Raw genomic sequence first — 12,413 nt, 5'->3', positions numbered from 1 at the left:
AAAGGGCTCTCTGTTTTATGACATTTCAGAGTGAGCAAAGTGCTTAAGAGTTACTAATTAGTGACCTGGGGAAGTCACTGTCAATTAGAGTAGTCTGTGTCACCTAATCCCAGTCAAGGCTCTGTTCTCTTTTGTACTGTCATTATTTTTCTCCAATGATGTCTACAGATTTTAACAAACAGGAACAGAACATTGATAGAATGGTAAAACCTTACAGGCTTAAATTCTCCATGGGCATAAAGCTTCCTGAATCCCATAGTGTGGACACTACTAAGGATCCCATCCTCAGGATTTTATCTGTATTAGTCAGTGTCTGTAATTTTATTTGGCAAATTATTTGCCACGTTAAAGAAAGACAGAAAAGACTTGGAAGATGTTCAAAAGGTGAAAAAATGGTTAGCCCCAGCTGTACTTTTAATTATTTTTATAAATTGATACCATTTATACTATTAGAGAGGTTTTATTAACTTGTGTAGATTTTGAACTACAGTTTCAGTAACATAATTTGGTAAATTGTGAGTTACAAGCTTTAAGCAAGGTATTTCTGGAAAATCCTGTCAATTAGAAAGCAAGAGGGAAAGACAAAAAGAGGACAAACTCTGAGAATACGGTTAATTTTATAAAGAGTCTTAGGCCGTGTAATATTCACTGAGACTTGCATATGTGCTAATAGTGAGCAGTGTGCTGAAGTTCTGAGTTGTACAGAGGATTGTTTTTATAATAAAAATTTAAACAAGTGGCAAAAAAAAATCATACAACTTTCACAAGAGAAAAGACAATCTACTCAAGAGTGCCACCTACCTAAGGTATTTTGTAGAATCACAGGTGTGGAGAATACACTTAATACTTTTATATCTTTGGCTGAGGGAGGTCCTGGAACATCTGAGACAGCGTGTCCAGAATGCATACACAGCAGACTTGAGCACATTACAGATATACCCAAACTAATTTGTACTAGTTACAGCGCAGCCATAGCAAAATGAAATTCTGCATGAGATTTGCTTAGTCCCTTATTCACTAAGATACTGACACCAGAGAGGCTGATTCAAGGCTGCTTTGGTATCTCTCTAACATTTATACTGACAGAGCAGTCAGACTTGAAGTTATAGCTGCTTTTCTAATCCTGTCTTTGGCGTGCTACTTGCACTGAACAAACCCCACCACAAGCATGGTTTCTACGGCCGTATCTTATCAAATCAGCCTTCACAGCTGAAGTGTAAAGACTGACACAGCAGTGGAGATGTCATCTTAATATAATATTCCATTGCAAAAGTTCCAGTATTACCAATCAAGAATTTCTGTATTGAGGCTTCAAGTACTATCTCCTTTGCAAGAGCTTCCCACTCTATCATTAACCAAATCACAACAGATGCATTGCAACTTGCAGTAGACAGAGGTATGCAAAATAAATACAGGCTAAAGTTGGTTTTTATTTTCAAAAATTTATAAAAATCATTCACTTTTCCTTTTACTTCTAAGAAAATTGTATGGAGGAAAACACCAAGGGTATGCTTTTACTTCTGTGGGAAACTAAACACCTGGTTAGAAGGTTCAAGTGATCTTTCGTTGAGTTTGCGATGGAAGTGCAGGTGTATAACTTACTGCAGATCTTGAGAGTTGGGCAAGATTACGCAAAATGAACAACATTCACTTCAAATCCAGGATAACAGCATTGAAGAAAGTAAAGAGTAGCAAAATAAAATATCATACAATTTCACTCCTTGATAAAATCTGCCTTTGGTGCAGAAGTCTGCATGCCTTCACCTGAAAGAGTAGCAAAGGAAGGCTCAGAAAGAACCTTCCAGCCATCTTCTACCATCTCTGCAGCGCTTGTGTGCAGTCACTTGCATATAAAGAGTGGGCTCTTCTGAGTCATCTGTGTTATGTCTGAAGAAACCAATTCAGGCAAATTCTCCATGTGAGTCTTAAGACTCTTCAGGGCATAGTAGAGATCAAAACCACTTTTGGTACTGTTTGAAAGTACCATTCCAAGGTCAAGGGAAATCTGGCAGTCCACCTCTTTCCAGCATGACACAGCCTCCTTCTTGGTGTTGTTTTTCAGCAGCAGTGGAGATAAGTGACCCAATATGTCTCGGGTCATTCCAAATTTCCTTTACTCACACAATACATCAACAGTGTAGAATTCTGCTACTCAGGACCAATAGACATAAGAAAACTGCCTTAGGAAAAAAAGATAAAGGCAAAGTTTCCTCTTACTATACATATATACTCACAACAGGGTTGGTGAAAAAAGCTCTGCAGTTTCTTCTATTGGTTCAAGCCATTTCATAACATCTGGCATGCAGTTTCTCATTCTATCTGCCTGTCAAAGGGTAGCAAAATCACTACTGAAAATAAAAAGAAACAACAAAAAAACAAACAAAAGCCTTTTTAAAAAAAAAAAAAAAAAAAGCCCTAACAGGATGAAAAGAAATATACCAAAGACCTTGATATTTAAGAAGAATAGAAAACTTTATTTTCCGTTTAAAATCAGAGAAAAAACTTGTTTGTACATCTGTCTCTGATTTCCCAGTGCTGATTTAATTCTAATACTCATCGTACTCAAAGCAACCCTGACAGATGTTTGATAATCGATCTGCTTTGAAACTCATCCAGAGAAGCAAAATCTATCCAGGGAATCCATTGCTGTAGATCAGAAGGAATAACTTTAGATCTGCCTGGAGCCACTTAATACAATTATACCTGTACAGTTCTTTACTTGGGATGTTTACTATATGTCACAGGGCAGCAAATGAAAATGAGTGAGTTAAGCATAGCTTTAAATCCATATCCCACCAGCCTGTGACGTAGCATGTATCATCACTTGCTACCTCTAAGGAGAGTGGAGATTTGTGAATGTAGGTTTGTAATTTCAAATGAGTACTTGTTTGACCTGTAATTTCAATTTAAATTTGCAACAGTTGCTTTTAATTCACTAATGCTCTTTCAGTTCTACATTAATTCCACCAAATATAGCCCAGTTCTCTGGAAGGTATATTCATCTTTCTACAATTTGTAAGAATGCTTCCATGATTCCACTTGCTTGTTAACCACCAACGACTACTAACACAAATGCTGTGGGGATTCAGAAGGCATTTTACTACTATCCATTTAAGGCACCATGCTACCACTCTATTATGGACAAGCAGTAAAGAAGTAAGAGAACAATGAAACAAACAAATAAGAAAGAAAGCAAGCAATCATGAAGTTCATGGGCAAAAGACATTATATCCAATATTTCTTGAAAATATTTTTTATATCCTAAATCATATTCATATAGCAGAATATTCCTGTTTTACTGCTGCAGGAGAGAGATAACTGTTTTATCATTCTTAATTGTAAAGTTTTTATAATTCACTATTCTGAATAGGTTTCAACCAGAACTGATAAGGGTTTAACCAAAAGCATTCATCCCCACAGCCTTGTTCAAGTTACTAAAATGTCCAGACTGCCTTTACAAGAAATTCTGAGAAGTGTGGCACAATCCTCATCTTATATGGCAGCCAAAGTCCATTGCTTGTCACTCTACATCAAAGAGAAAGCAAAGTGGAATTAAATGTGGTTGCTGAGCTGGCTGGGCTCTAGAAGAATGGAGTAACTCTTCCTTTGAAAAGACAGTAGGAATTTAATTAATTTTTCAACATATATTTCTGAAATAATAGAACAGTTTTTCTGACTAGGATAAAGACAGTGCAGTTTGCTGTGTTTGTTTAAAGTAAAACATTTCAACTCAGCTCTGCTAATGAGATTCCTCAGGGATTGTGCAAGCAGCAAGTACAATCCACAGTACAGCAGGCAGGCTGGAATTGGAGTAAAGTCTTTGGGGGAGTTACGCAAAGGTCTGCTTTGGTAGCTGGTCAGTGCATAGCAGCATGTTGTGTGCTTTTCTGACTGCCTGTTTTTGGAACTTGATAGCCTGAGATTAGCAAGCAGTTGGGGTAGTAGTTAGCTGCAGAAGAACAGAGTTTGTAGAGCAATTTTCACATTGGGAAATCAAGTTGTAACAAAATATTCATAGCATTTTCCTTAAAAATCATCTTTGTCATATTTTATTCTCCATATTTCAACCTTGCAGCAGTTTTCTGATGCTCTCAAACTTCAGATTTTCAGAGCAATTATGACCAATTATGACAACATGGAATAAAACTTACTTTTTTTTTTCTTTTCCAAAAGTCTGTTTTTACCCATCTGTTTGAAAAGTCTGGTTTTATCCATCTGTTTGGACTATTGATAAGCCTTTGATATCAAAGTCAAGTACAATGGGAAAAAATTTTTAAAGCATCTGTTATCTAAAATCAGCACTATAAAATCTACATTGCTTACACAGCAGGAAGTCTTTTACATTATTCCTCAGGCCTCATGCATGGAGGAATCACGCTTGTCATGATTTTCATGCTTTCAATTCATAATTTGCTTTAATTCAAGCTATGAATTCATCTACTGCATGAAAAGTGTAATGAAGCCAAGCACACTGTGCAAACTCTTAAAATAACAGAAAACCCAGCTTCAGTCAAGCTATCTACTCTCATTTCACAAGAGCCGTGATTAATAAATTGTTCCAATACATGAGTTGCTAAAAATAAACATTAAAAAAAATAGATAAATTGAAATCATGTTATGGAAAAATTTTGGTGAAATAAAATTTTAAAAAAGGGACATGATTTAGTGGGAAATATTGGTGATAGGTGGACGGTTGGACTGGATGATCTTATAGGTCTTTTCCAGTGATTCTAAATCAAGTCATCAATTCTGACTGGAAGAGACGTTTAGGCAACCACAGACTAAGTAAGGACAGTGAACCAAAACCATGGTCCTGACTGTGTCACATGAGTCAAATATGCTTCAGTAGACAGAAAGAACAGGGGAATATCTGATATGAGTGAAATGAGCATGCCTTTATCACATGTTCATGCCTATTCCAGACTTGACAGCATCAGCATCTTCCCACTCACACTCAAGCATTATCTAACTTATACTGAGCACAGGCAAACACTTTTGTCTGCAAAAGATGAGTAGGCTCTTCCTAAGACTATATGATAACACATAGTGACTCACAACAGAGCTACACTGATTGAGTTGCTAACTTTGAAGAGGCCCAGATAAAACAAAAATAGACTATTTTAAAAGATAGGACTACTGCCAAAGAAGGATGCCTTTCTTAGGGAGTACCTTCAAAGAGAGATTCAGTAAAGGCAGTCAGCTTTGTCTGAACGAAGTCAAACGGCCAGCACCGTGGGTTAGCCTGGAGTATGAGCAAGTAGGGTAGCCATCCTTCCTTTAAAAAGTTGTCCTTTTTCTTTAATTAATTGTGTGACTTTTTTTAAGAGACATCCATCATTTCATTCCCTGACTAAGAGGAAAACTAAATCAATCAGTCAAACAAGTAATGTAACTGCTGATTAAATCTTGTTCTCAGTATATGTTTCAGCCAAGAGAAATATTGTTTTTTAATTAAAAAACACTAGAACAGTAGTTTACATTTACATTACGTCTTTAGAAAGCAAATAATTTTACAAGAAGATATGAATCAAATAATGAAATGTAAAAAGAATCTCTCTAGCCTTCCCAAAGGAATTGCTGCTAGAATTAATATATATGTGGTTGTTATTTATTCTACTTTTCTTAATGTCTAAAGATTTCATCCCTTGTATTTATCAGGAAGTAAATATCAGCTGTACTGGCTATAATGCTATTATTGTTGGTCCACTGAGGTACAAAAAAGATGATGATCCTGATTTAAGATTGATTCTTGACTGATTAAACCTGAATTCATTTAGATACATCAATTGGTTTTGTGATAGCCCACCCAGTCAAGGCTCATTTACTGAGACTAAAGACAGCAGTAGTTGCAAAAGATTCAGTCTAATTTACATAGAAGCAGCTTCTCTATTTCTTGTGGTAGATCATTAGGCATAAGAAACACATGAAATAATTCCACCAGCATGAACAGCGCAAATAGCAATCTTGAAATTTGAATCTTGAAATTTGGTCTAAGAAATCTGAGAATTATTTTCTTTATAGGTGGTGATTGCATTTGAAAAAAAAAAAGTGACAATCTCTTATCTACTGTCATTCATATTTACCCTTAGGTAAAATCACAGTAGTTCAGATAAAATATTTCTGTTTTGTAATCCATATATCAGCTTCATTCTTAGAAAATAACGTGAATTTGTTCCCCTCATACATCAATCTCTGATCTATAGACTCTTGTAAGCAATTTTACCACTACTTGCAACATGATAGGAAAGGGACTAGTGCTTCTTCTGTAGAAAAAGCTGATGTGCTTATTTTAAATTTCTATGTTCTGTGTGGCTATTTGGCAGTATATGCTAGGCCGTCAGTATAAATGCAAGTCAAAATCTCCTTTGCCCTACTGCTTGTAGGTTATTCAAGACCTACTGCCTATAGGTTATTCAACAGATTTTGAAACCACTGGGAAAATGAAAAGGAAGAAACTGCATGTGTTGTGGTAAGGGGCTATGGAGGCATATGAACACAAATCTTCCTTAATTACAATTTCATTAACATTCATAGAACATCATGAACATTAACTGTCCACAAAATTACTTATTCTCTGCAGCAACTAATACTTTAATACTATACAAATATCAGCTTCTGTGGTTACTGGTTGATTGAATTGATCTGGCCAGCTTGATTATGCTCAAAAAAGTATTATGAATTCATAGGAATAAATCATTAAAAAATTACTACTCTCAAATGGTCTCAACTTTGGTAAACCATTGTTATTTGTAACAGATATTATTTATTTTGGGATGGATTCTTATGCACAAATGAATAAAATGTAAATGTTCTCATTCAAATGCATAACTACTGCTTAATATAGAACTCTATGATACAAAGATTGTTTGATTTTGAAGGCTGTAAATGCTTTTTTTCCAGCACTTTTCTTCATTTGCCAAAATAACTTCAGAATTGCAAGAATTTCATTATGTCAGCACTTAATTTGTGGAAATGCTGATACATGTTCACAAAGGATAATTATATGCAAGTTTTGATTTTAGAATTTCATGATACATTCCTTAGCTAATGAAAATTAATTTAACAATAATTTTGAAGGTTTTTTTTAAGAATGATAATTATGGGGATTGTAGACTGGCATTTTTAGTGGCTGAATACTAGCTACATCCCTCATAACAGTTTCTTTTTCTGAATCACTGTCAGAACAACTAAATCTAGTCTTGACACAGAGTGTGCAAGTCTGTGAAATATGGAATATCTTTGGATTAGGCATGAAATTATGATTAATAAGGAGTGTATACATAAGAAATTGTGACCAGGTTAAAAAAATATCTAGTGAAATAGAATAAAAGTGATAATAGGAGCCTTTTACAGAAGAGCACCGCAATTCTTTATAATTGATAATTTGAGAGGAAATGGAGTATACAAAACAGAAAATACATGCCAGTTCAGGAATAGTGATTTTTCCTTAAAGATTGTTTAGATTTGAGTGGTTTGTTATCCCATTTGAGAAAGTTGTTCGCTACATGAACAGTAGAAGGGGAGGTGCATTCCTTTGAGTTAATGATACATGTTCTGCTCTCAGTTTTCATTTGCGTGGCCCTTTGAGGGAATAAGGCTGTTTCTGCTGAACTCCCAAGAAAAAAAAAAAAAAGAAAGCTCTGATTTCAACTGCATAATCCTGGTGTTTCCAAAGCAGTTGTATTATAGTATTAGTAGTCCAACACTTAGAAGCAACAACCCAGTGTTCGTTAATGGGATGTTAAAGAGGGCTTCTCAAAGTCATAGTGGGAGCCATGTTAAAAAAGCAACAGCAAACAAAACAAAGTTTATAGTTCTAGGCATTGCTTAGGTTGCTGAACAACTATCTCTTCTAGCATGTAAACTTATAAAATCTTAAAGCGTGAGATAATTAATCTTATACTTTCCCTGTAAAAAGAGCAGCCATAGACTTTGAATCTAATACTACATCTATTTTAAAGATAAAAAGAACAAAAAAGAAAAAAAAAAACAAGCAAAAACAACAGCAAACACCAGCCCTTTTCTGGACCTGCAGTTTTTTAACTACAAACAGCAACTGTTCTGGAAATAAAATAAGTCTTATGGAAAATCAGTAAGTCTTATGGAAACTTCATAAGTGTAAAAAGTAAGGATCTACTGTCACAAATGCAATATTAAATAGATTCTACCTAGAACACAAAGATTTGGTTGGACTATGTGATCTTAGAGATCTTTTTCAACCGTAACAATTCTATGATCAGTGATCTCTGCAATACAACTGCATTTCACCTCAGAAAGATCTGGTGGAAGGAAAATTCCCTCAAAGACATTTCTCTGTGTTTATTTTTGATTTCTTGTTTTGGTTTGTTTTGTTGTTGCTGTTAATGTTTGTTTGCTGCAAAGCTAGTTGATATTTTATCAATAAAAACATTTTTCTTAACTTTGAAACCAATTCTGTTTTTAAACAAAAGATTTATGTTTGGGAGGTGTTTTTTATGATAAAGACTTGACTCAGTCTTCAAAATGTGTACAGAATGCATTCCTAACTTTTCACCGGTAGAATTTTAAAATTCAGTGGTATGAATATCTTTTGGGAAAACACTTATCCTCACAGATCAGCTCCAGCTAAGTGTTAGATCATCTGTCCTGCTCTGTACATCCACCTGGGTGGGAGCTCCATGGCTCCCAGATCACACTTCAACATGGCTTGATGAGTCATCACAGATCCCCAGTAAATCTTTCTCCCGTATAGCACCACATGACAATTAGCTGCACAGTGATATGACTGCTTCAGAAACTTTTCCATGTTACAACTTTTCCTCTTAAGACTTAATAGATTAAAGAACACAGCAAAACTCTTACTTGAATCAGGACTTTGTGTGTGTAACTTTAGAACCTGGCTTTACCTTTTCTTACTGCAGGTACAGTATCTTCTGTGCTGACTCCATCTGCATTCACTTGTAAACATAAAAGACAGTCCAAATCACATAGAATAATTTCTCTCATTCTGCAACCATTTCCAAATCACTAATAAAAGACAAATCACAGACTCCATGAAGCTGGTTGAAAAAGATTTCTGCTTTGTTTCTAGATTATAAATAAACGTCTATTGCACAGGCTGCTTGGAAACATGTTTTCCCCACTTTCTATTGCACCCCTAATACTAATGAGATTTGTTAATTATAATGCATCTTGTCCAATGCTTTCAGCTGCTTAATTAATCCCCCAGTTTACAAACTAGTTCTGAATTTGTTCAAAATAATCAGAAACTATAAACCTTGACAGCACTCAGCTGTTTGCTGACATTTTTTCTTCTGGTGGACAGACTAAATATTGCAGGTGGGAAAACAGCCAACAGTACTTTGCTGAAGATCCATATCTCTACCCATTTGATACTTGTCACTGTCTTGTAAGCAGAGATGAAAGTAAGGAAGCAATTGAACAAACATCTTTTCATCTAAACACTCTGAAATTTTCTTCAGAAGGTATCTTCATTGATGAAAGATTTGGCTGATTAACAATGTTTTAATGTTTGTTCTATGTATTTGTGAGACGTTGACATAGAATCTAGGAAGGCACCATGTGGAATTTGCCACCCCAGATGTCTGCTGATGTTCACTATGACGTGAACTAAGCCATTTCCCTTCTTTAAGTTTCAGTAACTGCTCTCTTTTGGATATTCAGACTGCAAATTCTCTAGAGAGAAGGGATTTGGTATCAGTCAGTTCCTGTTAAAGGGACCACTTTGACTATCAATGAATAGTGAAGTCATATTATTTAAAAGAAATGTTACAGGCACTGAAAGTCCTGTTTTCAGCATTGTTTGTCATTCACCACCACTCTGAATTTGATCTACATTGACCATTCTAATATTGAACATCCATAATGAAATTCTTTCAGTGCATCCCTATCTTAAACTGCTATGCCATTTTTAATATGCCACTTTACATGTAGTACTGACTAATGGAAAAATAGCAGAATTTGGAATTTCATCCCTACTGATCAGATGTCCAGCGTATCTTCACCTTGCTTCTATCATCTAACACGTTAAAAAGCCACTGAATGTGTCCTATTAGCAAAGTGAAAAGACTGTCAAACATTAATGAGCACTGAGGGCTGTGCATAAATCCATTGATTTACTCACCTACCACCTCCTACCACCCCAGCAATACACCCAGAGGCACTGCATCTCAGAACTGGCAGGACAATCGTTGTCTGGGCTATCCAGACCATGATAATTTTAATAAGATTGCCAGGGACAGTTCAATTAATAACACCAAGTATAACATTTTTTCTCTACCTAGAGAAAATGGTACATCTAGAGATGTACCAATACCATGGCCAATATCAGTGCTGAAGAACTGTTTTGTTAACCAGCAGTAAACACTGTCAAAAAGTAGCTGCATTTATATTTAAGCCTCTGTCATGGTTTTGTGATTTTCGGTTATTGGTATTCCACATCATAACATCATGTAGTGGACATACCTAGTTCTCAGAAGAGAAGGACTACTACAGTCCCCACGGCACTTTGCTCCTTTGTTACCATTTTCCAGCCGGAGGGAAAAGATAGAAGCTCGCAGTATAAAAACTTGCAGATCACGAGACCTCGTCCCTTTTCCCGCCGTCTCTCGTCTTGGCAGCACCTCGCTCTCCAGCCGTCTTATCGTCGGTAGTAGAGTAAGGCCTACCTTGACTTTGGGACATTCTCTCTCTCTGTGTTGGATTTATCAGCTTAAATTGTAATTATATTGTATTATAGTGTGTTGTTTTGCATTCCGATATTTTATTTAGTAAATTAGTTTGTTTCTCCTCAGATTGTTGCCGCTGTTTTTTGCTCTCAGGGCCATCTCCCTACCCTTTTCCCCTTTCCCCTTTTCCCGGGACGTGGGCCCTTGGGTCCCCCGTCCCCTTTGTCACGGAATCGGGCCTAACGCCCGTAAACCGTTGACAGCCTCAAGACTGAATAAGTTGTCCTAAGCAGATATTTCTTTAGAAAACATGCCTTTTGCTTTCCAATCACAAGCAGAATGATAGCAAAAAATTCAGCACGTGTGTTACTTGTTGCATTCACAACAGTGAACAAAAATGCAAAGAGTAAAAATGAAAGAAGGTTTAGAAGTAAACAGTGTCTCTAAATGAAGAGTAGATGCAGGTGAAAAACAGGGAGCAGACAGAGCCAGACATAATCTGCATGTGGAGGTGGAAGGCACAGAGGGCAGACGAACAAACAGAGAAACAGTGGAAAAAATTCCTTGTGTAACATATAAACACCTTCACGTGGTCACATGCACTGTCTGAAGTTTTTGTTTTTCTTGGTCCACTGCACTGATGCATTTTGACAGGATATTTTGTTCTGCCTCCAGGGTTTTCAGGGAGAAGGGACTCATGGGTTATTACTGTTCTTGTGAAGAGTTTGACTGAAATGTTTTGGCTTATTTCCTTGAGCTATGCATTAGCCAGATGGTTTGATGCATGTAGCATGCCACCCCGTTTGATCCTGCAGTTGGACTTTAGAGTCTGTTCCACTGTCAAAGGGAAGGATTATTAAGAATGTCCTCATTGATATTCACAGTGAAGAATGATCTGACTGCCACTTCACTCATACTGCAGGTTAAGAGAGGGTGTCCTGTCAAAACAGAGAAAGGTCTTCTAATATAAACCAGTCTGAGAGAAGGATTGAAGCAAAAAATTATATTCCAGTAGTTAGGGTTTCCATTTTCTCAAGCACTGATTTACTATGTCAGAATCTCTTCTTCGTTAGCAAATTAGAGTAATATCTCACTTTTTCAAAAGGAAGGAAAAATGTATTTTACAAGATTTTATGATAAAATTACTGTATACGATTTTATAAACTGTGACTTATAGCACAAATAAATTTGATACACTATTTTAAATGCCCCCTTGTGTACAGGACCTCACCATGATATATATCACATAAGCCAAAGATTCCCTTTGTGGCTGTGGCACACTAGCACACTGCAAGAACAGCCAAAAGGTGAGGAAAAAGATGGAACTCTCCAATTGGCTGGACTCTTGTCCACTTAATTCTGATAGGAGGGAACAGCCCACAGAGCTGAGGACAGCCACTATGTCATAGGGTCCACAGCTCTCCATAAGGCTGCTCTCCAGAGATGCTGGGCATGGTCAGAGCAAGAATTCTGCTGGGTCCTGCCAACTTCAGATATAAGCTGTATCAAAATTTTGAGAACACAGTTTTAAACACTACGTACTTATGCAAGAAGTTTAAAAATCTGCTCACTGCTGCTATCCAGTCATTAATATTGCCAACCTACACTAACTCAGAACTGATCATAAGTTAATATTTTGTTCAGAATTACCAAAGCTATATTACATTCTGAAAACTGCTTTCCAAGACAACTTATTTTTGCTTTTAAACACACTGAGAGATAGACAATATACTATTACTGCTGTTT

General features: G+C 36.3%; 1 long non-coding RNA gene across 50 annotated transcripts in view; it reads right to left on the bottom strand.

Moving 5' to 3' along the window:
* The window catches only part of LOC110402005, a 316,902-nt gene that overhangs the window by 193,827 nt on the left and 110,662 nt on the right, over positions 1-12,413 (bottom strand). Inside the window, exon 5 of one of the 50 annotated variants that reach the window (XR_002440783.1) lies at positions 2,235-2,323. The exons of the other annotated variants lie outside the window; for them this stretch is intronic. This is a non-coding gene — a long non-coding RNA (uncharacterized LOC110402005). The remainder of the gene's footprint in view (positions 1-2,234; positions 2,324-12,413) is intronic. 50 annotated transcript variants of the gene reach the window in all.

Source organism: Numida meleagris, chromosome 6 (assembly GCF_002078875.1).
Source record: "Numida meleagris isolate 19003 breed g44 Domestic line chromosome 6, NumMel1.0, whole genome shotgun sequence".
Taxonomy (NCBI): Eukaryota; Metazoa; Chordata; class Aves; order Galliformes; family Numididae; genus Numida; species Numida meleagris.
This window is presented reverse-complemented; position numbering and strand designations above follow the sequence as displayed.